The 27,640-nt window shown below is 48.6% G+C and overlaps 1 protein-coding gene across 1 annotated transcript in view; it reads left to right on the top strand.

Moving 5' to 3' along the window:
- Positions 1-26: 26 nt before the first annotated feature.
- The window catches only part of LZTS1 (leucine zipper tumor suppressor 1), a 56,848-nt gene continuing 29,234 nt past the window's right edge, over positions 27-27,640 (top strand). Inside the window, exon 1 of the mRNA XM_017876743.1 lies at positions 27-270. The gene's annotated coding sequence lies outside the window, so the exon portion shown is untranslated. The remainder of the gene's footprint in view (positions 271-27,640) is intronic.

Below are 27,640 nucleotides of genomic sequence, written 5' to 3'. Positions count from 1 at the left end.
CCCCGCCCCGCCCCGCCCCGCCCCGCCCCGGCTCCGGGACCCGCGCAGAGGCCGGCGCGCCTGGAGCTGGCGGTTTGGCAGCGGCCGGGCGGGGAGGCCGAAAGTTTCTCTGCCCGCCTCGGCCAGCGAGTGGGAGCTGGGAACTGCATCCCGCGCGGTGGGACCGGCCCGGCCCGCTCAGCAGCTCTAGAAAAAGAGAGACGGGAACACACCGGGAAACACTGGGAAAAAAAAAAAAATTCTCAAGTGCGCCCGAGGCGCAGGGGGCAGGTAAGACGCGGTGGCCGGGGGTCTCCCCGTCCCTGGAGGGTCTGCTGCCCTGGCTGCGGGAAAACTAGCTCCCCGCGCCGGGCTGGCCCGTCCGTGCGTCCGCGCGTCCGTCGGTCTTTGTCTGTCTGTGTCCGTGGCTGTCGAGGTGTCTTTGTCTCCGCGTGGAGCTGTCAGGGTCTTCTCCCCTCTGCAGGGTGGGCGCCGCTGCTCCGGCCCGGCCCGGAGGAGGTGACTGACTGTGCGTCCGTCCTCCTGTCTTTGTCTCCGTGTCTCCTGCAGACGGGGCTCGTCTATTTCCAGCCCCGATGCTGATCCTGGCGGGGACGTCAGTGTTAGGTGACACTGGTGTCGGAGGTGAAGAAGTGGGACGTGGGGACGCGAGGCCGCAGGGGCAGAGGCCGCAGGAAGAAGGTCCGGCGGTCGGGCCGGGCCGCTGAACTTCGCTGCCTGGAACTTTGAGGATAAGCTGTGTCCACGCCGGTGGGGAGGACACCGGTGCGATGCAGCGAGATATTTCAAAGGTTTCCCTCAAGGAATAAGTCATACGGGCAGAGGTGGTTAGAGAGGAAGGTGGTATATCGGAGTGTCTAAGTGGCTCCCTGGGGCTACAGGTTCCTGGGGTCGGTCCTGGGTGTGCAATTCAGGAATTTAGTCAAAGCACCACGCACACACAGACAGAGCACCACACTAATTTCACTTCTTCCACCGCCACCCTAGCAGCCAGACCTCACCCCTCCACCGTGCCACAGGCTTTGCTCTGGCTGGAGAGGCTTCAGAGGTCGCAGCTCGGCAGCAACAGGCACCCTCGAGACACCAAGGGCCAGGTGATGTTTCTCTTTCCTGCTCCAAGTGGAAAGGTTTGAACTGTGGAGCAAATGAGTGTTGTGCCCGCCCACGAGTATGTCAGGCCTGGGAAAGTGCTCCAGACTTGTTAGCTTCGCAGTCCTCAATTTACCAGGAATAAGAAGTGCTTAGGGATCTGGCCTCCTAAAGCGTTTCCTGTCTGGCTTATTCCCTCCACACCGTCCCGCTGCCATCAGCCTCTCTGCTCTCTGGTCCTGGCCGCTGGGAAACTACTGAGGAGGCACTGAGTTCTGGACCGTGCTGGGCAGGCGCTGCTCCTAATAAGGATCCCACACTCTGCTGGAAGTGCAGCCTAATAGGAGTGCTGGGAGCCCAGGAGCCCAGCCACAAAGAGATGAGCTATCTGCTTGGCAGTTCCTGCACCAAGACCCTGAGAAGAGTCTGCGGGTACGGGCAAGAGGGTGTTTGTAACCTGAGCTTTCTCTAAGTTCAAAAACAGTTTTCAGCAGGCATCCAGAGGGAGTATGGAGGTGTCTGAAGAGTGTGCGCATATGGGTATTAGAGATAGCATTTACAGAGAGGAAAGGTGTTTATCTTTAAGAGTGGAATGGGACATAGTCTGTGGGTAGGAGTCTGCGGGCAGAGAGCATACAGGCTAATCAGACGTGGCGTTACACCTTGTATTTATCCAGCGCTTTTCTTTGGAGGCGCTTTCTGCTCATCATAGACGTTATCTCATATGTTATCTCCTTTATCCTCACAACATAACTATCAGGTTGGTGCGGTGGGCTCTCTGTGCCTGCCAGTGAAGAAACGGAGGCATCAGAAGGGAAAGGCATTCCCTGAGGTCCTACAGCTAATGGGAGGGAGCAAGTGGGAGTCCTAGTAAGAGGTCCCCGCTGGGTGGATGTGAGTGTGCGGCGCTCAATCTCCTTAAGAAGAGAAGAAAACTAGTAGAAAAAGAAAGGGCATCTCTGTGGGTGTCTATATGCAAGCAAAAGGGAGGATGGGACATTTGATGTGCTGAAGATGGTTGTTATTTAACATTTATAGCAGCGACTGTGTGTTTCACGAAGTAAACCTGTCTCAGCAATTCAGCTTGTGCATTTGTTTGTCTGCAGTAAGTGCCCCCAACTGTGTGTGCCTGGTTGGATGTGGGACAGGGGTGCTATCATAGAAGGAGTGCTGCTGTGTGGGGTGTGCTGGGGAAAGCCAGTGCTTTGGGAGTGTGTGAAGGAAAGATGTGCCTTTCAGTTTTGAGAAGCCGTGGGTCAGCGTGTATAGCAAAGCTATACATGGGCTCCAGACGTATATAAATGGCTTTCTAATCCTGAAAACTTATTTATATGCCTTGCGCTTATTCAACATTCATTTCATAAATATTCATTGGGTGCCTACCAAATGCAGGGCTCTGAGCTAGGCAGTGAGGCTAGGAAGATGAATAATGTAATGATGACAAACCTATATGGGTAAGCACCTTATAGACCAGTGTAATGGATAATAGCGTAACACTTAATAGCAACCACTAAATACACTTGTGCCTGGGACTTTTTATTCATTATCTCATTTAATTTTCACTGCAGCCCTGCAGGGTATGTATAACTATCAGATGAGGAGAGTTAGGTAATTTAGCCAGGCTACAAAACCGAGGGGCAGGGATTTGAGATCAACTTAGTAAGGTTCTGGACCCTGGCTCTGTCCATGTTATTCTGTTACCTTTGAACATAGAAACACTGTTTCTTCTATGTAAAATATTCCTGCCTGGTCTCTCTACCTTCTCCACTTAACTGGCTCCCAATTTTTTTTTTTTTTTTGAGATGGAGTCTTGCTCTGTCACCCAGGCTGGAGTGAAGTGGTGCGATCTTGGCTCACTGCAACCTCCACCTGTCGGGTTCAAGCAATTCTCCTGCCTCAGCCTCCCAAGTTGCTGGGACTACAGGTGCCTGCCACCACACCCGGCTAATTTTTTGTATTTTTAGTAAAAATGGGGTTTTGCCATGCTGGTCAGGCTGGTCTTGAATCCTTCCCTCAAGTGATCCATTGGCCTCAGCCTCCCAAAGTGTTGGGATTACAAGCATGAGCCACCACACCCAGCCCCATTGTGGGTTTTAACCATAGGGATCAACTCCTCCAAGAAAGTTTCCCCTATTTTTTCCTTAATTCGGGTCAGGTACCTTCCTCGGAGTCCCTACCATCATATCAGTGTATTATAGCATTTACCCACTGGCTCCTGAGGAGTCTACAGAATTCCTAGAAGCAGAGACTGCGTCGTGAGTTCCGAACTCAAAATACAGTGTTGGCTTTCTGTAGATACTATGAGTATGCCCTTGGTAAATGCTTGTTTAATAAGGTGAGGGGAAAGAGGAGAGCTCTCAGAGACCTTTGGCAGGAGCACTGTTCCCAACAGTAGATTTCTGCATGGGTGCCCTTTGCTAGAGTGGCCACTGACTTTCCTTCCTCTGTTACTGGGCCAGCTCCTTCAAGGCCTCTCCCTAGATGGGGCCATCTCAGGCCCCACCAACAGTTTGGGGAGCCTGAGGGAACCCTTGCCCCCACCCACTCTATCTCCAGGTCATCAACCCACAAACACAGTTGTAGAAGGGGACGTTCTAGGTGTGACCTAGACCTGGGGTTTTAAAATCCTGCACTTGGAGCCCCAGGGGCCAGATGGTTCCAGGGCAATGATGAGACGTTTCTGGGATTTTGCCAACAAAGAAGTATCCAACTGCCTGGGGAATCTTGAGGTGATTTACATATTAGCTCTTTGAGTTTGCTGTTGAATAGATCTTTGTGCTGCTACAGTTTGAAGCCTGAAATGGACACTCCGAGACTTGCAGTGGAGAGTGTGAATCGCTACCATGTTTGGGGAGGTAATCTGGCCATGATTTCTCCAAGGCCACGCGGTCGGATGATTGTCCTCCCATGCCCTTTCCATCACCCTGTTATTTCTCATATTGGAATTACAACCTGTGTTCTCGGGGGTCCACGGTAAGTTTTCCTTTTAAAGATCATTGATCAAGTTTGAAAAACTCTGCATTTCACTATGTATTAAAGGTCTTATCCGTGTGAGGTGCCAGGGAGTGGGGAACAACAGTAAAAAAAGACGAAATAAATAATGCTTTGAGACTAAAGTTTGTGATGACGGTTGGGAAGAAGAATTGGCGTACGTAAACAACAACAAGTAAGTTGAAAACTGGGTTGCATTAGGTTGGTGCAAAAGTAATTGGTGGTTTTTGAAATTAAAATACTAACTTTGAATACAGCAGTTTCTCAGTGTCTCAGCAGGAGGCAGGTGAGCCAGAACCTTCCTTACCAGGGAGGAGGTGGCCGTGAACTGAACCTCGAAGTTGAACCTGAGGAGGGTAGGAAGGGAGTCAGGGAAGCAGAAGTCAAGTTCACGGCTCCAAGATACAAACAGAGCTGAGGAGACAGGGCTCTCTCTTCCAAGAACCCTAGCCAGAGTCTGTTGCCTCCTTATGCCAGGTTTGGCCAGCCACTCAACAAACAGAGGTGGTGCATAAGAAATGGGAGGTTTTCAACCTCTCACCTCTCACCACTGCCTCCAGCCAGTGTGCACATTAGCCTCCAGATCCCCTCCTCCAAGGGTTGGAGAAGTTGATGGGGATATGTCAGCTACAGGTGGGCATAGCTGGTGAGCTTACGGCTAGTTAGCTCCCTTTACCATTTGGCAAAGCCCGCTGCGTTGCTGCGGTTTCCATCCTGTGTCTCTCCCACTGGTTTTTTGTTTGTTTCTTTATTTTTTAGAGACAAGATCTTGCTCTTTCTCTCAGGATGGAGTGCAGTGATGTGATCATGGCTCAGCTCACTGCAATCTTGACCTTCTAAGCTCAGGTGATCCCCAATCCTCCTTCCTCAGACTCCCGAGTAGCTGGGACCACAAGTGCGTACCCATACATCTGGCTAATTGTTTTTAATTTTTATAGAGATAGGGTCCCGTTATGTTGCTCAGGCTGTTCTTGAACTTCTGGCCTGAAGTGATCTTCCCACTTTGGCTTCCCAGTGTTGGGATTCTAGGTGTGAGCCACCGCACCCAGTAATTCTATTATTGTATTACCCAGTAATACATTTGAATTTTCTTCACTTTTTCTGTGCTCTCTTCACCCCCCATCTGCCTTTTCTCTAAGTGCTTGTGATGCATATATGTTAAGTTCAATAAACAATAAACCAGAGCCTGGCGCGATGGCTCATGCCTATAATCCCAGCAATTTAGGAGGCCGAGGTGAGCCAATCACCAGAGGTCAGGAGTTCCAGACAAGCCTGGCCAACATGGCGAAACCCCATCTCTACTAAAAATACAAAAAAATTAGCTGGGCATAGTGTTGCACGCTTGTAGTCCCAGCTACCCAGGAGGCTGAGGCAGGAGAATCGCTCGAACCCGGGAGGCAGAGGTTGCAGTGAGCCGAGATCACTCCACTGCACTGCAGCCTGGGCTGCAAAGTGAGACATTGTCTCAAAACAAACAAACAAACAAACAAACAAAAACCCACAATAAACTAGGATGTAGCTAGGATAATGGAATGTCTACTTGGGATTTGCTTGAGGGAATGAAAATTTTTCATCTATCAGTTCTTTCTTTATAGCTTGTCAATTCAAAAGGTTTAGTCCACTCCACTTTGAAATTAGAACAAATATTGCCTCCACAGAATTTGAATTAATGACATTTCCATGGAATACCAACCTTAATTGCATAATATATTTCAGTGTTTCCACCTTGCCTGTGAGCAAGTTAGTTCCGAACTAAAATGGGATAGCAGTCTCTTCACTGGTAGCTCAACAGTGTGTGGAAACCAGACTTCAGGGGTAATCACACATGGAAGCTGCCCCCAGGTGAGAAGAGAATTGGATGGAGCATCGTGGGAAGGAGAAGAGTAAAGGGAGGTGGAAGATGGAGACAGAAGACAAGCAGAGAGGGAATGTGTGTGTTAGCTAACAGCTAAAGCTAATTGTTCTAATCAATCCAGCAGAGAGGTGATTTTTCTTACTAAGTGACAGGCCAAATTGGTGTCTGAACAGATGTGATGTGGGTTGCATCTAGCACCTGGAACAAAGACAGCAAAGAGCTGCCTCACGGAGATCGCCAGTAGAACTGCTTCATGTCAGTTAATCATTGTGTAAGAAGATAGGGCTACCTTCAGGCCAGTGCCAGAGCACAGGCACACACACATGCACACACGCGTGCACGCACACGCACATTCATCCGTTTCATTCATCCACTCTCATCGTCTCTCCCTCTGAGACATGCTTTCTTGTGATACCCAAACTCACAAGCCCATGTACATCACATTACACAAATCTTCAGAGACTCCCAAAATGTCAGGACCCAGGAGATCCACACCTCTGCCTACCTGTGGCATGGTCTGAGGTGAGCTCAGACAGCCCCTCCCCGATGCCATGCCTGGGGTAGTCTTTGGGCAGTCATGAGCCCATCAGAGTTACAGATACTCCGTAGGAAGAGGATGGGCCAGTCTAGGTGAGACGTTCAGCCTGAGCGGGGTACAAGAACTGGGGCCCCTCAAGGAGGTTGAAAGTGGAGGTGAGATGGGGATGGGAGTGGGCATTGTTCTCAACCCCTCCCATTCCTGTGCATGAATCTGACCTCACGGAATAACCTGTCAGGTGGCTGAGGCCATCCCTGCCCAAGGCACCAGGGCAGGGCCGTGCACTTGGCTCCCTGGCCTGTTGGCTTGGGGGACATTTTCACTTTTCTTGCTGCTGCAAAGCCATTTGCTGTTAAATCACCCTCCTCTTGGCACCCTGGACTGCTAAATTGGTCTCAACTTGCTGTACTTCCACCCACCACCTTAGTCATTATTCGCTGGCAGCATTCAGAGAGTGGGTGTAAAGCAGTCGAACATTATATTCCTGCTGTAAAGACAGAGAATTGAGTATAGACATGCAAGGAGAGGGGAGAGAGGGAAGGAGGGAAGACAGCATGAAGGAGGCAGGGAAACAAGGCCTGGGGTTTGCCAGCACCTTTCCCTGGTGACCCCAGTGACACTGGATTGGGGGGGTGTTATAGGTGAGTGGGTCCTGGCTCAGTGGGAGAAGACAAAGGGGTCCACCTGCTACTGAGTGACTTCCCACCCCTGGCCTGGAGGCAGGAGAGGACATTAGCCATGGGAAGAGAAGGGTTCTGCCCTCCGTGAACTCCCTGTTGCTTGTATTCTGCAGTGTACAACGTACTTGTCACTCCCATTTGAGCACTTGTTCCCGTGTATTCGTATTTAGCTTTTTATCTCTATCCTCCCTCCCAGCGTAGATTATAAGGCCCTTAAAAGAGAAAGTGTGTCCCGCATCTGATACATAGCACCGGGACCTGGGGATGGTCTAGGGCTCGGTCTCAAATGGCTGAGATGGATGGCCCTAAGGCCCACAGTGCTTCTTTCTACCCAGCCACTTCAGATCTCTCTGTGCCACTCAAGGGCCACAGAAATTGGAAAGCCAGGCAAGCAAAAGGAGATGAAATTGCAAGGGAAACTACAGGGCTTGGTCTGCAATCTCAGTGGAAAGCTCCAAGGAGGGAAAGGGTTACACTGCAGAACAGACCAGCCAGGAAAGCAGAAACTTAAGAGACCTGCGGTCCTCATGCAGAAGGCTCGGGGTGATCTCCACCTGGCACACGGGCTCTACTGATAGCTCATCTAATGCCCAATGCCCAGGCATGCTGCCGGGGCTAGCAGGAGGTAGGAAGCAGAATCGGTTCTCACATCAGGCAGCAGTGACAGCGTCAGGCAGGGCAGACTGACCTTGACAGGAGGCTCTCTGAGTCACTGATAACATTTGTTTGGGCACCCAGGGAGAGGTTAGAAAGGGAACTCATGCCATCCTAAGCAGGCTTGGGACCTGTTGGGGCCCTCAACCCAGGCTCCTTGCCTCCCACACTCTGCTTGGGGGAGATAATAGGAAAACGCCAAGAACAGAAGCCTCCCCAGCTAGGGAGGCGGGGAGATATGGGGATGAGCCCTGAGGCTGTCCTTGACCTTCTAGAGAGGCAGCCCCATGCCTGGTGTCTGTAGGTACCTGTGTGGGGTCTGCCCTTCCCTCTGTCTCCCATGGTCAATGGCAGCAGAGGTCCAAAAGGACAATCAACACACTCAGGGTAGCTTCCCTTATTTATTGCAACCTTCAGACACTCCAACTTCAGCTCTTCCCTGCTCCCCGCCACTGCAAAGGGCATTTCCTCAGTGCAGGGGGAGGAGGGAGGGAAGCACGGACTGAACGGCACTCACATCTTGAGGAGACAGCCTCCCCCTCCTTGCCTATCAAATTCCCCCAGCCCCAACGCCTCCGTGGCGCCAGCAGACAAACCACACTGCAGGCAGGTGGGGAAAACAAGAGGAGCCAGGCGGAGCCCCCAGCCTCCACCTGCACTGTAAAGCGAGCCAGCCCCTGAAGGAGGCCTGGGACGGACTCCCCAGCTGCCTTCGGCTCCTCCCCTTGCCAGGCCCGCAGCTGGCCCCGCTCAAAGGCTCTGCAGCCGGCTGGTGACTGGTGGGGCAGGTGTGGGCAGGATGTGTGTCTATTCCCAAGACAGGATTTCTTCATCTATCAAACTAGAAGCACCAGGCATTTGGCTTCTCTGGGCTTCTACCAGTGCCTCAGACATCTGTTGACTTAGAAACTTTTTCTTGATGTTGGACTTACGTCTATACTAGAACCACAGACAGGATCTTCAACCCTAGGGTTCTAAGATTTGTCAGGACACAAAAGAGCCTGTGCTGAAAAAACTTCAGATACTCTACATGCAAACACAACTCTTCAGGGTTGAAAGGGTGCTTAAAAACCACTCTATCCACATCCTCTCCCTGTCTCCCCTACACACACATATACAAGTACTCACTGCCAACAACTTTTATTTCATACCCCAGGAACCCAGTTCTTTCCATTTTCTTTTTTCTTTTTCTTTCTTTTCATTTATTTATTTATTTATTTATTTATTTATTTATTTATTTATTTATTTTGGCCTTTTGAGGCAGAGTCACGCTGTGTTGTCCAGGCTGGAATGCATGGTGCAATCCCTGCTTATTGCAGCCTCGAACTCCTGGACTCAAGTGGTCCTCCCACGTCAGCCTCCCAGGTAGCTGGGACCACAGGTGGGCATCACCATACCTGGCCCATTTTTAAATTTCTTTGTAGAGATGAGGTTTTGCTACGTCACTCAGGCTGGTTTTGAACTCCTGGCTTCAAGAAATCTCCCTAGCTCAACCTCCCAAAGTGCTGGGATTATAGGTGTGGACCACCATCCCCCATCTCTTTCTATTTCAACTCCATCCTTTTAAAGTCACAGAAGGCTGGGTTCATGTCCAGCCCTGTGCTACACTCAGGAGCAAGATGAGCAACCACAGACCCTGCCACAACGAGTCACTTGTCCGGTATTGGGGGTGAGACAAAACATCCAGAAAAACATCATTCTACACAACAGAATGAGCACCGAGTGTTCATGGAAGATACAGAGCTGGAGGAGAGCCCCGAGGGCTGCGTGTGATTTCCAGGCAGATGAAGTGGAGGGGTGGCCAAGATAGGGAAGAGCAGGTGGTGGGGAAAGAAACCTTTCTAGAAAGGCACGTTGGAGTCAGATTGAGGAGGCCCTTGCATACCCACCTTGCATATTCAGCTGGGGAGAGTACATGCTATTTGGTAGACAGCAGGGAACCACTGAAGTCAGAGGCAGAGGGGCGGCCTAGAGCAGACTCTGGTTTTAGAAAGTGAATCTAGCAATGGAATATAGAACAGATTCAAGGGTGGAGAGACTTCTTTCTAGAAATACCATTATTGGAATACCCATCTTCATCTCGTATCTCCTAGTTGATAGCACAGGTTCCCAGAGACCTCTTGTAGCCGGGGAATGTTTGGGGTGACCGAGGCTTCAAGGAGAGAGAAGTTCCTAATCCAAGGTCAAGATGCTGGGCCCAGGATGATTTATTTAATGGGACAGATGGATAATACCTCCTTGCTTTGGATCTGAATGAAATCACAGAGGGCTTTTGTTTTTTACATAGATGAAGACATAGAGGCCCCGATAGGGGAAGGGACTTTCTCAGGGTCCCATGTCTGAGGGACAGGACAGAACCAGGATCGATGGTCCACATCAGGGCTCTTTCTACTAACGTGCTGTGGGGCTGGTGGATGAGGACTGAAGAGCCAGCAGAATTCATCAGACCCTCAGACCTCAATGGTAGGCAGATTTGCCCAGGGGCCATATGAGAACACAGCAATAGAGAGAGGCTTTCAATCTTGGTAGATTTTTCTCCCTACCCCAGTCAAAGGAGCCCCTGGACTTTCGTGACAGCTGATACAGCGCTCTGTATTTTTCTCACCACTCTTCTGTCTTGTTTCGCTGAGTGCTGGAGGCATCTTATTTCCGTCTGTTCCTCTGCCTTTTCTGTCCTAAGGGTTCTGTGACAGCAAAGGCTGTGCTGGTCACAGTTGCTAACAGTCGGTACTTTCAAAACTGAAAAGCAAGTTCTCTGCCTCTCTCATATGTGCACAGCTTAAGCCAAACCCAAACAAAACAGAAGGGTTGCTGGGTGCCAGTCAGCAGGGCTAGCCACCCATACAGCGACACCACATAGGGAGAGATTTCCAGACAGGAGGCAGATGTGTGTCCTAATGCCAGGTGGGATGTCAGTGACAGGGCAGAAGAGGTGGGACATCCCTCAGTCTCAGACACACTGGATGCCAGGGGCCCTCTGCCTACTGCCATGAAACTCTCAGAACAGCATCTCCCACCTTCCTCTGGAAGATTCCTCAGCCTGATACCCACTCAGGCGTTTTCATCTTGCCTTCTAAAAACCCGGCGAGCCAAGGGAGGGGACAAAGCTGTAGCAGTGTCCTATGAGGTTTCCAGAGAGGGGACCCCTGGAGGCAGAGCCTTCCTCAGGAAACACCTCTGCCCATGTCAGCCTCCCCTGGTCTCCCAGAGGAACTCACCCTCACCTGGCTGGCAGTCTCAGAAGCAGGTGGAGACAGCAGGTAAGTTCCTAAGACAAGGCATGAGGTTTTTCCTGTGAGTTGATCCTGAGGCCAAGTTGGGAGTGGACGGTGGAAAAAAACATGATTTTGGGAATCAGATCAGTGTTCATATCCTGGCTCAGCTACCTGTTAGCTGTGTGACATCAGGCAAGTCACTTGGCCTCTCTGAGCCTCAATTTTTTCATGTGTAAAATGTGTTAGAAATAGATAATTGGTGCTGCAAAGAAAAGTCAGCACGGAGACAGAAGATCTCTCAGCAAGGCAATCTTTACTTTCTGCAGAAAGGGTGCTCGATGGCAGATGGAACAATGGCGAGAGAGATCCTGGCTCTGCTACCTGTTAGCTGTGTGACATCAGGCAAGTCACTTGGCCTCTCTGAGCCTCAATTTTCTCATTTGTAAAATGTGTTGTGTTTCATATAGAATTTTTATGAAAATTACACGGCCAGTAGAAGTGAAAGCACATGAAGCATAGTAGAAGCTCAGTTAATATTAGTCTCACCCTCTTCCCCTCAGTTCCGAAGGGAGGAAACCATGCACGCGACTGAGTTGCCTGTGCAGGAGGTTTATGAGTGCTTGGTAGAGGCAGGCGTCCAGGGGGTCAGGGAGGGACAACTTTAGGGTCAGGTGGTACTGCCTGTGGAGCTACCTCCTTATCCTCTTATCTGCTTACTCTGGCAAAGGGAGATGGTTTAACTGGAAACATTATGGGAAGGAGTCATTTGTACCTTGACAACTCTGGATCTTCATCTATGTGGTCAATCTAACTATGTTAAAATAGATTGAAAGCCTATGAAGTTATGTAGAACAGGTGGCTGTGACATCATTCAGTGTCCTGAGGTCAGGACTCAGCGCTGAAAGTGGGTGTCGTGCTCAGATTGACTTATGCCAGATGTGTTGCGGGAGTAGAGGAGGTGAGGGGAGAAGGCTGGGAGGCCATCCAAGTCAGCTGGGCTTCTGTCCTCCCTCTGGAAGGACCCCACAATACCATCTTGAGCCCGTGCATGGGACAGACTTTAGGGGAGGGAGATTTCTCCCCACGGTCAGCGGCTGGACAGAAGTAGGGTTATTCTCCTTTCCTTTATTCCTTCCTCTTTCCTCCTTCCTCCTGCTTCAGAGCCAATGTCTTTCCCATCTGGATCATTTTCTGGATTATGTAGCACGTAAGGTCAGGAAAGGGAGAGAAAGAAAAACAAAATGAAACTTCTCTCTTGGTTCAGTTCATGGGGGTTGTACACGTGGGAGAGGACGTAGATCCGTCAGAGTCTCACATAGGAGAATGCAGAAGTCAAGTTAAGAGTCTAATTCTGCACTGGAAAATTGGAGAAATAGTTATTCTGCCTAAATGGCATCAAACTAGATGGGGGCAGCCTGGGTGGGCTGAGAAGAAGATGCTGGTGTTTTGGACACACATTCCCTACCAGGAATACATATACGAGTCCTCCTACGTGAAGCAGGCATGCTGGCATTTAATGATTTAATGTACCTTCCAGGAGAGCTCCGCATTGCCTTCCTTCTCCTCTTTGTCTTTTTCTTTCTTTAAGTGGAGGAAACTTTTCCCTGTTAATGCCGTGGCCCAGACAGTTGAGACACACAGCTATTAGGGCTCCGATCTGATGTTAAAACCTGCATCGTCAAAAGTCCAGCGATTTATCCATCCCCCCATCCAAGTCCTGAGCAGGCCCGACCCTGCTTAGTTTCCGAGATGAGATGACATCCGGCGTGTTGAGGGTGGTAGGGCCGTAGACAGTTTCTCCATTCTAACATGTTGGTATCTGCCGGGGAGAAGGCAGTGTCTCCACCAACACGGGGCTCGCATGGCTTGTAGGAATGCCTAGGAGAGGGGATGCTGCGTTTGTTACTTGTGCCAGTTCAGTTGAGAGCTGTCTGGTTCTAGGACCAGGAGTGCTCCAGCAGATATCAAAGAGCTGCCTGGAACCGGGAGCCGTGGGACTTCCCCTCAGGCAGTCTCGGCCCTCCCCCTCGAAATTACGCCGTGGTGGGAACCTCCCCCTTGTGGGATTGAGACACCGAGTTCAAAGGGCTGCCCTCTGCACAGTCCCAGGAACAGCTATTAAACTCCCACTTGACCTTGCTTTGGGGAGTCGGCAGCTGATGAGAGATGGGGAACTTGTTAAACTCAGGCAGCCTGGAATTAGGCCTCACTTGCATTGGCATAAAATGCTTTCAGGGAAGCCTGCCAAGAGTTGAGATCATGGTGCTGCGATAGGGTCCCTGCTTAATAAGCCTCCACCCGGTAGGGTCTTAGGGAGGTCCCAGGACAGAAGACAAGAGGAAATGGCAACACAAACCCAGAGCCCTCCCTGCTTTCCTGCCAGCAGCTGAGAACTGTGCTCCATTGCCTGACCCCGGGGCAGTTGAGGGACCAGGAGGTGGGTGGGGATCTTCTGGCAGCTGCCAGTTGTGGATGTGGCTTAATTGCAGTGCTGGTCTCAGGGTCTTGCCCAGACCCGAGCTTCTTAGGGGGCAGGACAGAACTCCGCAGGAGGAAGTGGCAGTAGGACCCCCGCGAGCAGCCACCTGTCTGCCTGGCCCACTTCTCCTAAGGATCAGGGAGGGCTCAGCGTTTGCAGGCAAATCTGTTTCCATACGCAATGATAGAAGGATGCCTCCAGAGGGGAGGGTCTGTCCTCAGGAAATGTTTCATCTGTAAGTTAGATCGGTGACTTCCAAGCACTTTAAGAGCAATTCCGGCAAACAATCGATACATGGTAATGAATCTGTTTTTCTAAATCTAATCTCTGAAGCCCCCAAATGGCATTGTTGTGAGTTCTTTAGATAACTAGCCAGAAGAAATAGAGCCCAGGGGCCTGCGAAGTTGGAGACAAATGTAAAAAGAGTTTGAGCCCCAGCAATCCCGCTGTGTCTTAAGTCACCAAGTCCCATATGTTTAAAAAAAAAAAAAAAAAAAAAACCAGCTGCTATTTTTAAGCTCTTAATTATATCTTCTTTTACAAATAAGATTTTGCTCAATACTTATCAAAACCCTATGAGATGGATACTACCTGTAGCTCCAGTTTACAGACAAGGGAATGGAAGTAGTGGCCCAAGACTTGGGGGAAGAGGATTAAATGAAGGGATTACCTGAACCCAGAGGGAAGGGTTGGAAGACACAGGGGAGGCAGAGGAGGGGAGGGCTGGGGACAGAGTTGGGGTGAGTTCTAGAGGAGCAGGGGAGCTGTGGGGAGAGGGGTGCCAGGGGCCCCAGTGGTGGGAGAGCCATGTGCTCAATGCCTCTGTGTGTATTGCTGGACTGCTGTTGACTGCAACCTAGGTTTGAAGCCGGGTACTGCCACTGGCCAGATATAAAACCTGAGGCATCATGTTTTTGCATCCATCAGATAGGGTAGTAACAGTGCCGCCACTCTCAGTGTTGGGGTGACGCATGGACGGGATCATGTGTGTGTCATACATAGTCCCATACCTAGTGCACAGGACAGACACAGTGAATGGAAGCCTAAGAGGAAGCTGTGTCCTCCCTCACTGGACTGGACACTCCTGTTTCCACTTGGGCATCGCCTCTGGCCAGAGGTGATGGCGGGGGAGGGAGGCTGTCTCCAGGCAGCCTCTCCCGAGCAGTGGCCACCCCCTTCCTGAGACGTGGGACGCTGGCAGTCAGCCTTTGCAGAGGCTCCTGACAACATCCAGGTCTTGATTCTGCAGCGAGGCGGTGATTTCAGAATCTCCCAGCTGTGTGGGGGAGGGAGGGAGACAGTGGGAAGACAAGCTCTGCTCGGCTGAGCTGACAACACCAGGAAAGCTTCACTCCTCTTTGAGAAGGAGAAGGAGCTTGTAAGGCTGAGACCGAGTGGGAGTCAGGATTGCACATGGGGTGGACAGAGGCAGGAGGTGGGGGCTGGGCAGATCCACAGTTGGGATTCACCACCCCCAGCAAAGGAGTAGAGGACCCAACTGTCTGCTTGGGGATGGCCCATCGGCAGGTGGGCTGGCCTAGGGGGGGGGAAGAAGCCAGGCGGCATTTTTTTTTTTTTTTTTTTTTTTTTGGGCTGGAGTGCAGTGGTGCAATTAGCTCACTGCAACCTCCACCTCCCAGGCTCAGGCAATTCTCCTGCCTCAGCCTCCCAAGTAGCTAGGATTACAGGCATGTGCCACCATGCTCGGCTAATTTTGTATTTTTAGTGGAGTTGGGGTTGCATCATGTTGATCAGGCTGATCTCGAACTCCTGATTTCAGGTGATCCACCTGCCTCTGCCTCCCAAAGTGCTGGGATTACAGGCATGAGCCACCATGCCTGGGCCCGGGCAGCAGCATTCTTTCTCCCCTTCACTCACTCTTCTCCCTCTGGACTGAGTTCTGGGAGCGTTGCTGTAGCCTCCCTGTCCTGGAGATGGCTCAGATTCTGCAGAGGAGCAAGGCAGGGTCAACAGCCAGGGCAAGCTCACAGACCGTCTCTAGAGCCAGGAAGGGAAAGAGAGTAGAGGGTGAGAGCGAAAGAAGAATGAGGTGGGCAAGAGCTTACATTCACTCTCACCTTTTACTTCTTGCTGAGCATCCACTGAGCAGCAGTATGCAACTCTGTGCTGGCAGCAAACATATGGGAGTTTAGAGTCCCTGCCTTCAGGGGCACAAAGCTCCAGTGAGGAGCTGGGCCCCATGAAAGGGTGGACAGTACTCCATGTAAAGTCAGGAGATGGTGTTTAGAAACTCACACAGCGTGGGTTTGAATTGTCGCTCTCTCTCTCATTTCCAAGTGACTGGCACTGAACACCTTTCTTGTCCTCTCTGAGACATGTTTCCTGATTGGTAAATTGGGCAGAAAGAACCACCTCGTAGGATTATTGTGATAATCTTCTAAAATCCATGTATTGAAGTATAATATACATACAGAGGTGTGCACAAACCATAGGTGAACAACTAGACAAGTTTGCAAATTTTTCATATAAATAGAAGCCTAGTCAAGAGAGAGAACATTAAAAGTACCCCCAGAAACTCCTTGTCTTCCTCTGCTAATCCCTACTGCTCCCTATCCTGACACCATAATTTTTACCTCTTTTTAAATGTACTGAATGGAATTGCACAGAACATGTCCTTTGTGAAACTGGTCCATGTTGTGATTGTAGCAGCAATGCTGTCATTCATGCCCGTTGCTCCCTGGGATTCACTCTACACATGAATCCCAGCCCATTCATTCTACGGTGCATAGGCATTTAGTTCTCCAGACATTCTGAGTTTGGAACTCTTACTCACAAAACTGTTAGGTCTTTAATTGAACACATGTGGCCATTTCTGCCAGGTGTACAAGCGGAATTGCTGGACTTATGTTTAACTTGGATAGACACAGCCAAACATTTTCATAGCATGGCTGAGCATGTCTGCACTCCCTCCAGTAGTGTATGAGAGTTTCACCTGCTTCACATCCTCACCAGCACTTGGTATTATGAGACTTTTTCATTTTGCCATTGAATGGTGGCCTAGTGGTAGGTATTGAATTATGATTTTAATTTACATTTTCCTAATCAGTACTCACAGTGAGTACCTTTTTATATATTTTTGTCCATTAGCATGTCCTATTTTATGAAGTGCCTGTTCAAATCTTTTGCTCATTTTAAATTTGGTTTCTGTTTTTCTATTAGAGATGTATGAGAATTGTTTTCTATATTCTGATATGAGTTCTTTGTCAGGTGTGTGTATTATAGATATATCCTATTCTATGGCATGCCTTTTCATTCCAAGTGGAGACCTTTGATGAAGAGAAATTCTTAATTTATTACTATTTTTCCTCTAGAATAGTGCTTTTTTAATGACCTGGCCAAGAAATTTTTGCCTATCCAAAGGTCAAGAAGATATTATCCTTGGTTTTCTTCTAGAAGCTTTAGGGCGTTACCTTTTGCATTTATGTCTACACTCATCTGGAAATATTCATGTGTGGTAGGAAGTAGGAATCAATATTTACTTTTTCCTAAATGGACACTAGTTGATCCAGCAGCATTTTTTTTTTCTCACTGCCCCGCCATGTCTCCTTTTTCATAAATCAAGTGATCTTATGTATTTGGGTTTGTTTCTGAAATCTGTTTGGTTCCATTGGTCAATTTATTTACCTGTATCAATACCACATTGTTTTAGTTACCATTAAGTCTTGCTGTCTGTTGACATACACCCTCCAGCTTAGTTCTTTACCAAGTGGTCTTGGTTATTCTTGCCCCTTTGCACTTTAATATCTAAGCTGCTAGGATGTTGATTGTGATTGTATTGTCACTAGGTTAATGTGTATAAAATGTAAATCTTTAGATTATCAAGTCTGTGAACCATGAACCTGGCATATCTCTGCATTAATATAGATTTTACTTAATTTATCACAATAATACGTTAGAGTTTTCAGGATAGAGGTCATACACAACTTCGGTTATATTCATTCCCAACATATACATTTTGTAAATTATATGTTTTTCAATGTCTTTTTTGATTTATTTGTTGCGAGTATATGGAAATTCAGTTGGTTTTTGTGTATTAATTTATTGTGAGAAGTAAATGAGATTATGGGTAAGCTCCAGAGACATAGTGGGGCTCACTAACTCGTATCTACACATGGAAGAACTGAGGCAGGTCAGGGTGGCAGGCTCAGTCCTAAAGGATATGGTCGGTGAAGGAAGGCATCAAGGTGTGGAAGTTGGTGAGCTCACAAGGGCAGGATTTTCCTGATGAGTGAAAGGAGGGAGAATCTCTACGGAGGGAAACAATGTGAGAACCACAAGAAAGCTATCTTGCAGAGACTTGAATGGATGGGAATGTTGGTACTGTACTTTAGAGTTTGTAAAGCGCTTTGCATCCATTGTATCATTGATCCTCACTGTGTGCCTATGAGGTCACCAGCTGTGAGCTCTTTATGTCATTTTCAGAGATAAGGAACTGGGCTCAGAGAGTAAAGAGGCTTGGCCAAGTTCTCCCCATGAGGAAGTAGTTGTAAGATCAGTTTCAATCACAGCCTTTTCATTTCACCACTTAATGGAGAGGTTTTCTAAGACTATCAGATGGGAGCATGACTCTTGATGAGATAGGCTATGGAAGCAGGAAAAGGTTAGCAGGCAGATGAGTGACCCAAGTGCTGAAATCTGTGTTTAGAATGACCTTTGTGTAGAATGGGTTGGAGGCAGAAGAGGTAAGCCAGCCGCCTTGGAGGTTGTCATTACACGCTAGGCATGAGATGATGCAGGCCCCAAGGTAGGGAGCAGAGAGGGTGGAAACGAGCAAATGCAGAGCGGAGAACCACAGAGTGTGGCCTGGTACCCCGAGGTCAGGTCTACAGGTATCCATGGACAACGTACATGTATGAGTGAAGAACACTCCCTCGGGCTTTTGGTTCTCAACTCTCTCTCCATTTAAAAAAAAAAAAGTGAAATGTGCATGCCTTTACCCTCTCTTAGCTAATCCTGTGATTAAAACAAAAACAAACAATAAACTCCTTCTTTCTCATCCCCTGCTCTGATGGCTGCGGGCTCCCAGCTCTTCTTCCACACTGATCTGGTTATTTTCAGAAGGGCAGCTGTGCTCTGGTCTCCCAGAAATGGTCCGCCTTGGTCTGTGTTCATCCTGTTAGCCCAGTCCTTCATCCAGTGACTCCCTTTTAAATGGCCCTGGCATGGCCCGTGCTTCCTCAACATGAGGCTGAACTTTCTGGTGGGCATTTGCCAACAATCCTTTCTCTCTTCTCAAAGTGTGTTTGTTTGCTGATCCAGCCAGAGTCTCTCAGTTGGAAAGAGCGGTTATGAAGCTGCCCAAGGGGAGATGATGAAAGGAAGCCCCAGAGAGAATGACTCACTCAAGACCACACAACTAGTCAATGGCCCAGCAGAGCAAGTTCAAGTCCAAGATGCCTGACCTCCCATCCATTGTCATTTCTACTCCACCATCAGGAAAGACGGGTTGGGGCATCTATTGCTTGGGCAACCCTGAGATTTCCTATATTCAGTTGGTTTTGCTTCTGGTAGAAACCTGATTTGCTGACTTGGCAGATTTCCACTGATCCTAGGCCTGAAGGAATAGAGAGGCCTGGATATGGGCAGGCAGGATGTTGTAGCTGTTCAGGCCAGATGTGCAGTGGCCACAGCTGGTTAGTCTGTCCTCTGTGACCTGAAGTTGCAGCCAGAAGACCCTGAGTTCCTCCATCCTGCACTCCAGCCAAGCTGATATCTCAGCAGTGTGTCTCACACTCTCTCCTTGCTGGTAGGAGCTGCTACTCGACATAACTCATATTCCCTCCTCTAGAATGGACCATCTGTCTCCCCAGAACAACCAGGTGTGGAGGAAGAACTGAAGTAGAAACGGGCTGTCTGCTTGGAAATGGCTCTCCATGTAAACTGCTGAAATTGCATCCCTCTCCGGGTTTCTAGAACAGACTCCAGTCTGTTCTGGCTGCTATAAAAAAATACCATGAACGAGGTAGCATATAGGCAGCAGAAATGTATTTCTCACAGTTCTGGAGGCTGAGAAGTCCAAGATCAAGGTGCCAGCAGATTCAGTGTCTGGTGAGGGCCCACTTTCTGGTTCATAGCAGGTGCCTTCTTGCTGTCTTCAGATGGTAGAAGGGCCAAGGTAGTTCTCTGAAGACACTCATCCCGTTTATGAGGGCTCCACCCTCATGACCTAATCACCTCGCAAAGGCCCTACCTCCTGATACCATCACATTGGTCACTGGGTTTTGACATATGCATTTTGGGGGGACACAAGCATTCAGACCATAGTGAGCTACAGAACATCGCTTTCCCATGAGACAGTTCCAGAACATATCTGAGCATCCATGAAATGTCTTCTTTTCAGTCCTGACCAGTGAAGTCACTGGAGAGATCACTGGGTGGGGATACCTCCTCCAGAGCTCTTCTCAGGCCCAGTCAGGCTCCATCCCACTTCTGAGCCACCAGGGATGCTCCATGGTGCATGAGGATGGAAGAGAAAGTGTCCTATTCTATTCTGTTCTGTTCTGTTCTGTTCTGTTCTGTTCTGTTCTGTCCTGTTCTGTCCTGTCCTGTCCTGTCCTGTCCTGTTCTGTTCTGTTCTATTCTGTTCTATTCTAATTCATTCTTTTCAAAGAATTCTATTCTTGAAATATCCAGTGGGGCCAACATGTATGAGTATCTACTACTATATGCTAGACATCATCAGACAACTCTCGTGTGCTATCACATCCTCTCATCTTTAAAACCCCAAGGTGTAAAGATCAGTGATTTTTAACTGAGAAAGATTTTGCCCCCTACCCACCCACCTAAGGAATATTTGGCAACATCTAGAAACATTTTTAAAGGTCACCACCACCGGTGGAAGAGGGGAGTGAGTGCAACTGGCACATAGTATGTAGGGGCCAGGGATGCTGCTAAAGGCCTACCACACACAGGACAGCCCCTTACAACAGAGAATTACCTAGCCTTTGTCAATAATGCCAAGGTGGAGAAGCCCAAGCACAACTTAAACGCAAAAGGAAAAACTGCAGTTCAAAGCAATTAGGTAGCAGTTCTTAAAGCCAGTCAAGAAGGAGCCACATTGCAGTCCTCCTGTTTGACCTTAGAGCCTGTGCTTCTTTGGTTACCAAATGCTCCTGGTGCTCAGAAGCAACTGCCCCCAGGTCATATCTGTCATATCTGTGAGATAACACATTCTATTGTTTTCCACATGGCCAGCAAACACCATTCTGCATCTGCCAGATCAGAGGCCCAGCAGGCTCAGAGAGCAGCTGCTCAGAGGCGAGTCTTTCCCACCAGTGCTCTGGAGGGCTACAGAGGCATGAGCCGCCACCTCTTCCTCCCTGAAACTTGAAGTCTCTAATGAGTCATTAGGATGTGTGCACATGAAGGGCCTTGTAAGTGCCAGTGAGGGTATTGCCAAGAATCCCATGGCTGTCAAAGGACTGTGGACCCTCGTAGTGACTAGGGAAGGCCCCCTTCATGGAAAGGCAGAACTAAAGTGAATCTTGGAAGGCCTGGTGAGGGGATTGCAGTATTCAGAGGAGAAGTTCAGGTCCTAACATCGGAGAGAAAGGAGCCTGTTCCCGAAGGTCGGGGGTGGCCAGGAGCTGTACTTTGGGGGGCTGGTAGCAGACTCAACTATAATGATAGCTCCATCCTTCCACCAACTCTTTTCTCTCTTATCTCCTGTATTAGTCCATTTTTTTTTCATTGCTATAAAGGTATACCTGAGACTGGGTAATTTATACAGAAGAGAGGTTTATTTGGCTCACAATTCTGCTGGTTATACCAGCATGGCCCCAGCATCTGCTCGGCTCTGGTGAGGCCTCAGGAAGCTTTTATCCATTGTGCAAGGTGAAGGGGGAACAGACATATCACATGGTAAGAGAGGGAACAACAGAGAGAGGAGGAGGTGCCAGCTTCTTTTCAATGACCAGCTTTTGTGCAAACAAATTCAGCAAGAACTCACTCACAACTGTAAGGAGGGCACTCAGCCATTCTTTTCTTTTCTTTTCTTTTTTTTTTTGAGACAGAGTTTCACTCTTATTGCCCAGGCTGGAGTGCAATGGCGTGATCTCGGCTTACTGCAACTTCTGCCTCAGGTGTAAGTGATTCTCCTGCCTCAGGCTCCCGAGTAGCTGGGATTACAGGTGCCCACCACAACACCCAGCTAATTTTTTTTTTTTTTGTAACTATAGTAGAGACTGGGTTTCACCATGTTGGCCAGGCTGGTCTTGAACCCCTGACCTCAGGTGATCCACCTGCCTCGGCCTCCCAAAGTGCTGGGATTACAGGCGTGAGCCACCGTCGCCAGCCCCATTGGCATTTTTGGAATAAAAAATGGTAATACATTGTCGCCTCACCTCCCCCCTTAGAGATCAAATTTCAACATGAGATTTGGGAGGGACAAACATCCAAATGATATCCTCTCCCATCTCACAATCTTACCCTAGTCCTGCTTCTGCAATGATTTTCTTCAACCCTCTCGTTAACCATTACGTTACAAAATATTGAGTAGACACCGTCTTTGCTGAGTAGCTCAGGGAGAACAAGTGTTCTTGCTGCCATTGCAACCACCCAGGCCCTGGGCAATGATTTGAAAGAATATGTAAACGAAGTGTGAGCTGCACATCATAGACATAGACCTGGCTGGTTAGAGAAGAATTCAGCCTAGAGAGGAGGTAGAAGGTAAGTCTGGTAGGTACTTGTGAGTGTTTTTTAGAGAGCCTTGAATGCCAGGCTAATGTCCAGGTGGAAGGTAGGGAGTGCAGCTCCCAGAACTAGCTGGATCTAGGGAGGAAGGATGGGAGGAGGAGAGCTGTGTCTGTCTGGAGTGATGTCACTGACAGTGCTTTAAGGAAGGGAACTATTAAGACCACCCGGCTCCTTCCTCCCTCCCTGCTCTGCTGTGCCCACCAATTCTCCTGGTACTTCTTGAAATAACATTAGTGCAATCGACTCCCCCGCTATTAAAGGGGAAAGCAGTTCCTCATTCAGGCGGTGCTGCTTTTTATTTCAAGTGTCCTCACTGCTAATGGGACATGGGGTCTGAACACATGTGCACGCGCCTCCGTGCATGTGGCAGTGGGAGGAATTATCCCCATGAATGTCAATGAATGGGCAGGGACAATGAGGTACAGTGAATGAGCACGTTGTAAGGGGCCTTTCACAGAGGCCTGAGTGACAAGTGAACTCTGAGGAAGACTGCCAGCAGGAACACGAGCCACATCAGAGAATGAGAGAGGACTGTTATGCCTGACAAAGCCAGGCTGCGGGAAAAGCCAAAGTCCTTCCAATTAGCACTATTACTGGGCAGATGAAAGCAGAAGGAAGGGTGCACCCTTATTGTGGGCTACTCTAAGAAAATCAGGGCCGAGTCTTCGAAAGAAAGAACTGAGCCAAGGAGGGAAATCCAGCGTCATCTGGCATTGGGGTGGTGCCTAAGGGAATAAGAGCACTTTCACTGTCTCCTGTGTAGGAGGATGGTCTAAGGCCTCCTTCACTTCTCTTTTCTTGCTCAGTAGCAATTCTGCTTCTTGGGATGGAAGTGAAATCAGGAAAAGAAAAATCACTGGCAATTTCAGATTTTTTTTTTATTTTTTTATTTTTTATTTTATTATTATTTTTTTTGAGACAGAGTTTCTCTCTGTTGCTCAGAGATCATGGCTAACTGCAGCCTCAACCTCCTGGGCTCAGGTGATCCTCCCACCTCAGCCTCCTGAGTAGCTGGGACTACAGGCATGTGCTAGCATGCCTGGCTGATTTTTTTGTTTGTTTTTATTAGAGATGGGGTCTCACCGTGTTTCCCAGGCTGGTCTTAAACTCCTGAACTCAAGCGATCTGCCCACCTTGGCCTTCCAAAGTGCTGGGATTACACAGGCATAAGGCACCATGCTCAGCCTCTTTTTTTTGAGAGAGTCTTGCTCTTTCACCCAGACTGGAGTGCAGTGACCTGATTGTAGCTCACTGTAGCCTGGAACTCCTGGGCTTAAGCGATCCTCCCACCTCAGCCTCCCAAGTAGCTGGGACTTCAGGCACATGGCACCACGCCCAGCTAATTTTTAAATTTTTTGTAGACAAGAGTGTCTCACTATGTCACCCAGGCTGGTCTCGAACCCTTGGCCTAAGGCATCTCTCAGTTCAGACTTCCAAAGTCCAGCAATTTCTAAGGCAAATGGCTGGACGTCTGTTATTTTTTATTTTCCTGTCACCAGCCCACTAACACATCTTCCAACTTCTTTGAGCCTCTCTGATTTCCCTCCCTCCTTCCTTGGATGACTGTTTAGCTGGGTAAATGGAGACAGATAAAATAGTGTTAGTCTTCGAGAGGCCCAAAGACTAGTAGAGGGGATAGACAGATAAAGAACAGGCTACTTAAGGAGCAGAAGGAAATCAATGCTCTAAGAGTTTCAGTCCACCATTGTACAGTGACAGACAAGGCAGCAAGGAAAACGTAGGATGGCTTCCTAGAGGAAGTGATATTTGATCTGGACCTTGAAGGATGGGTTTTCACAGGCAGAAGGCTGAAGATACAGGGAAACGTTTTGTGAAGGAGATTCTAGGTTGTGCCAGCAGCACATGAGAGCATTATGTGCTGAGTGGTATTTGGAAGAAATGGTGAGAAAGCAGTGACAGGTGACAGGACAAACAAAACTGGCAATTGGGGTTAGGACCCAGGGCATACAGGGTCATGAATGTACTGCAGGGAATAAGTAGAGATCCCTGAGGAAGGAAATGAAGACAATTTTTGGAGAGAGGAGAGGCTGGAAAAGAACCTGAAGCTGTCAAGTCTGTGTTTTAGAAAGGCAATGCCTAGTCGCTGCAATGTGGAAGATCTGTTTGAGCTAGGAGAGAACTAAGGTAGAAAGTCCATTCATTCATTCATTTGATGAACATGTATTGAGCTCCAGCTGTTAGCAGCGGCAAATCCATACAGGCCTGCAGCAGCCCCAGTTCTTACTCCTCAGAAGAAAGAATTAGACAGAGGAGTCCTAAGACAGAGTGAGAAACTGAGGCAAATTTTAGAGCAGGAGTGAAAGTGTATTAAAAAGTGTCAGGGCAGGAATGAAAGGAAGTGAAGTATGCTTGTAAGAGAGCCAGGTGGGAGGCTTGAGAGAGTCAAGTGCACGGTTTGACCTTTGACTTGGGGTCTTATGTTGGCATCTTCCCAGGTTGTGTGATTTCCTCCCTGATTCTTCCCTTGGAGTGGGCTGTCCACATGCACGGCGGCCTGCCAGCACTTGGAGGGCAAATGCTGTGCATGCACTGTGTGTTTACTGACATTGTGCACAAGCTTATTTGAGGAATTCTCTCCTTACTTGTCTCGTTCCCAGAGGAAGGTCATATCCAGTTGTACCATTTTGCCTTAGTGCGCGTGCTTGAACCCACACACCTAAATCCTGAGATCTTATCAGGAAACTGCTGATCACCAGTTTCAGGTGTTTCTACCTACTGGAAGACTGCCTTTCCCTGGCACCAGCTGTGACCAATTATTATTTTAGCGAGACACTGTAACAACCGCCTGACCATCGGATGGTCACCTGGCATTCCTGGGTCGGGTACTCTCCTGCCCTGCTCATGCCTGCTTGACTACCTACTGTAACACAACTATGTGCCAGGCGCTGTGCTAAGTGATACAGTGATGAGCAAGACGTTCCAAGGTGCTCATAGTAGATGGGACTGTTTCCACATACACATTCTCCTGCTCCCAGCTTCCCTCCAGTCCCAGACTTCCCAAGCTCCGCACCAAGCTAGAATTGGCATTAGATACAGCGAGTCCTACTGGGAAATGGCCAGGAGGCTGACAAATCCTGCTGTTTTGGATCTTGCACCAGATTCTTGGCACTATGGTGCGTAGAAACAGAGAAAGGGGTACTTTTAGGACAGTTCGCCCACCTGGAGTTGCTGGAATTTTCTGACACCCCACCCTATTTCCTCCAACTCATAGATTAGCCTACAAAGTGAAAAGCCACAGTTAAAGGCCCAGTTCTTAAGCCATTTCTTGGTTTGTCCTGTTGGAATTAATACCAGCCTTATATACTTGTTACTGGAAAGAGGTCCTAATCCAGTCCACAAAAGAGGGTTCTTAGACCTTGCTCAAGAAAGAATTCAGGGCGAGTCCATAAAGTGAAAGCAAGTTTGCCAGAGAAGTTAAGAAACGAATGGCTACTCCTAGGCAGAGCAGCAGGATGTATGGGCTGTTCAGCTGAATATACTTATAATTATTTCTTCATTATATGCTAAAAAAGGGGTGTATTATTCATGAGCTTTCCGGGGAAAGGGGTGGGCACTTCCCAGAACTGAGGGTTCCTCCCCTTTTTAGACCATATATGGTAACTTCCTGACATTGCCATGGCATTTGAAACTGTCAAGGCGCTGGTGGGAATATCTTTTAGCATGTTAATACATTAAATTAGCATATAATGAGCAGAGAGGACGACCAGAGGTCACTTTCATCGCCATCTTGGTTTTGGTGTGTTTAGGCCGGCTTCTTTACCACAACCTGTTTTATCAGCAAGGTCTTTATGACCTGTGTCTTCTGCCTACTTCCTGTCTCATCCTATGACTTAGAATGCCTTCACCTCCTGGCAGTGCAGCGCAGTAGGTCTCAGCCTTATTTTACCCAGCCCCTGTTCAGAGCTCCTCTGGTTCAAATGCCTCTGACATGCTTACCGGTAATCCTAATGTCCAGTATTGGGAACACCTTTAATAAATATTGAGTGGGAAAAAAACAAACGATTTTCCTCTGATCTCACAACATAACAACACAGAAGACTTATATTACCACGTGTATGGGGGTTTCCCAACCAACAAGAAAACAATCAGCTCTGCAGAGGACCCTCTGATGTCCTCTCATTCAATTCACTTATGGCACTACCTACCTGGAGATTAATTCAGCAGGTCGTTTCATTGGTACTTCTGCTGGCTATAAATTGGAGTTCCCATGACTCCAGGCTTGGGTCTGATTAATTTGCTAGAGCAGCTCACAGAACTCAGTGAAACAAACTTACTGAGTGATTGCAAAGGATATTACAAAGGATACGGATGAAGAGATGCATAGAGAAAGGCAGGGGAGAAGAGGTGGGGCGCTTCCAAGCCCTCTCTGGGCACACCACCCTCCAAGACCCTCCAGGTGTTCAACTATCCAGAAACTTTCTGAGCCCTGTCCTTTTGGGTTTTTATGGAGGCTTCATTACATAAGCATGATTGATTAAGCCATTGGCCATTGGTGATCAACTTAACCTTCAGCCCCTCTCTCCTCCCCAGAGGTTAGGGACAGGGGCTGAAAGTCCCAACCATCTAATCCTACCTTGGTCTTTCTGGTGACCTGCCCTACTCTGAAGCTACCAGCCAACAGTCAACAATTAGCCTACAAAAAAAAAAAAAATCACTCTGGAGACTCTAAGGATTTTAGGATGCCAGGAAATGGGGTCAAAGACCAAATATATATTTTATAATATCATAGTCACCCATTCATTAAACCATCATATCTTAAAATGAATCTATCCCAGGATTACATTATTTCTTGATAACCTAAAGGCCTCTTACACATTTTCTTGCTTTCTTTATTTTTTGGAGGTAGTTATAATGGGGGAGTAGCTAGGGGGCTAGTAGCTTTATAGACTTCTCCTCCCATTAAAATGTGCTCCGGTCCCAAAAAGCTGCCTTCATTTCTGCAGGCTGCACTATTTCTTCTACCCATGCTGAAATGCACTCAACCACATACCTCCTTGCTTGCAGCTAAGCCCTGACTCCTTTTAGTTAATAACAGCTCACCCCGGCACATGACATCTGCAGAAAAGAAACCCGATCCTCATAACCAGCAGCTATGATACAGTCGCTGCATTCAGCTCTTACTGCTGTCCTTGCCCTGCACCCTCACCCTTCCCACACGGCCCCTTCTCTCTGCCCAGTCACTCATTTACATCACAATGGAGATCCTCTCCGGAGTCCAAGTCTCACCCCTCCCTCTGCTGCTAGGACTGGACCCACCAGCACTTTTCATCTTCCTTGCCCTTCCTTGTTTCCTTCTCTTTCTCCTCCACTACCCCCAGATTGCCCCTTACCCTTTAGGATTCCCTCGCCAAACCTTCCTAGACTTTTCCTCCTGCTCAGGCCCTTCCCCAACTCCCAGCCCAC

This window comes from Rhinopithecus bieti, unplaced genomic scaffold (assembly GCF_001698545.2).
Source record: "Rhinopithecus bieti isolate Rb0 unplaced genomic scaffold, ASM169854v2 scaffold_9383, whole genome shotgun sequence".
Taxonomy (NCBI): domain Eukaryota; kingdom Metazoa; phylum Chordata; class Mammalia; order Primates; family Cercopithecidae; genus Rhinopithecus; species Rhinopithecus bieti.
Note: the sequence above shows the minus strand (reverse complement) of the source record. Positions and strands in the feature narration are given on the sequence as shown.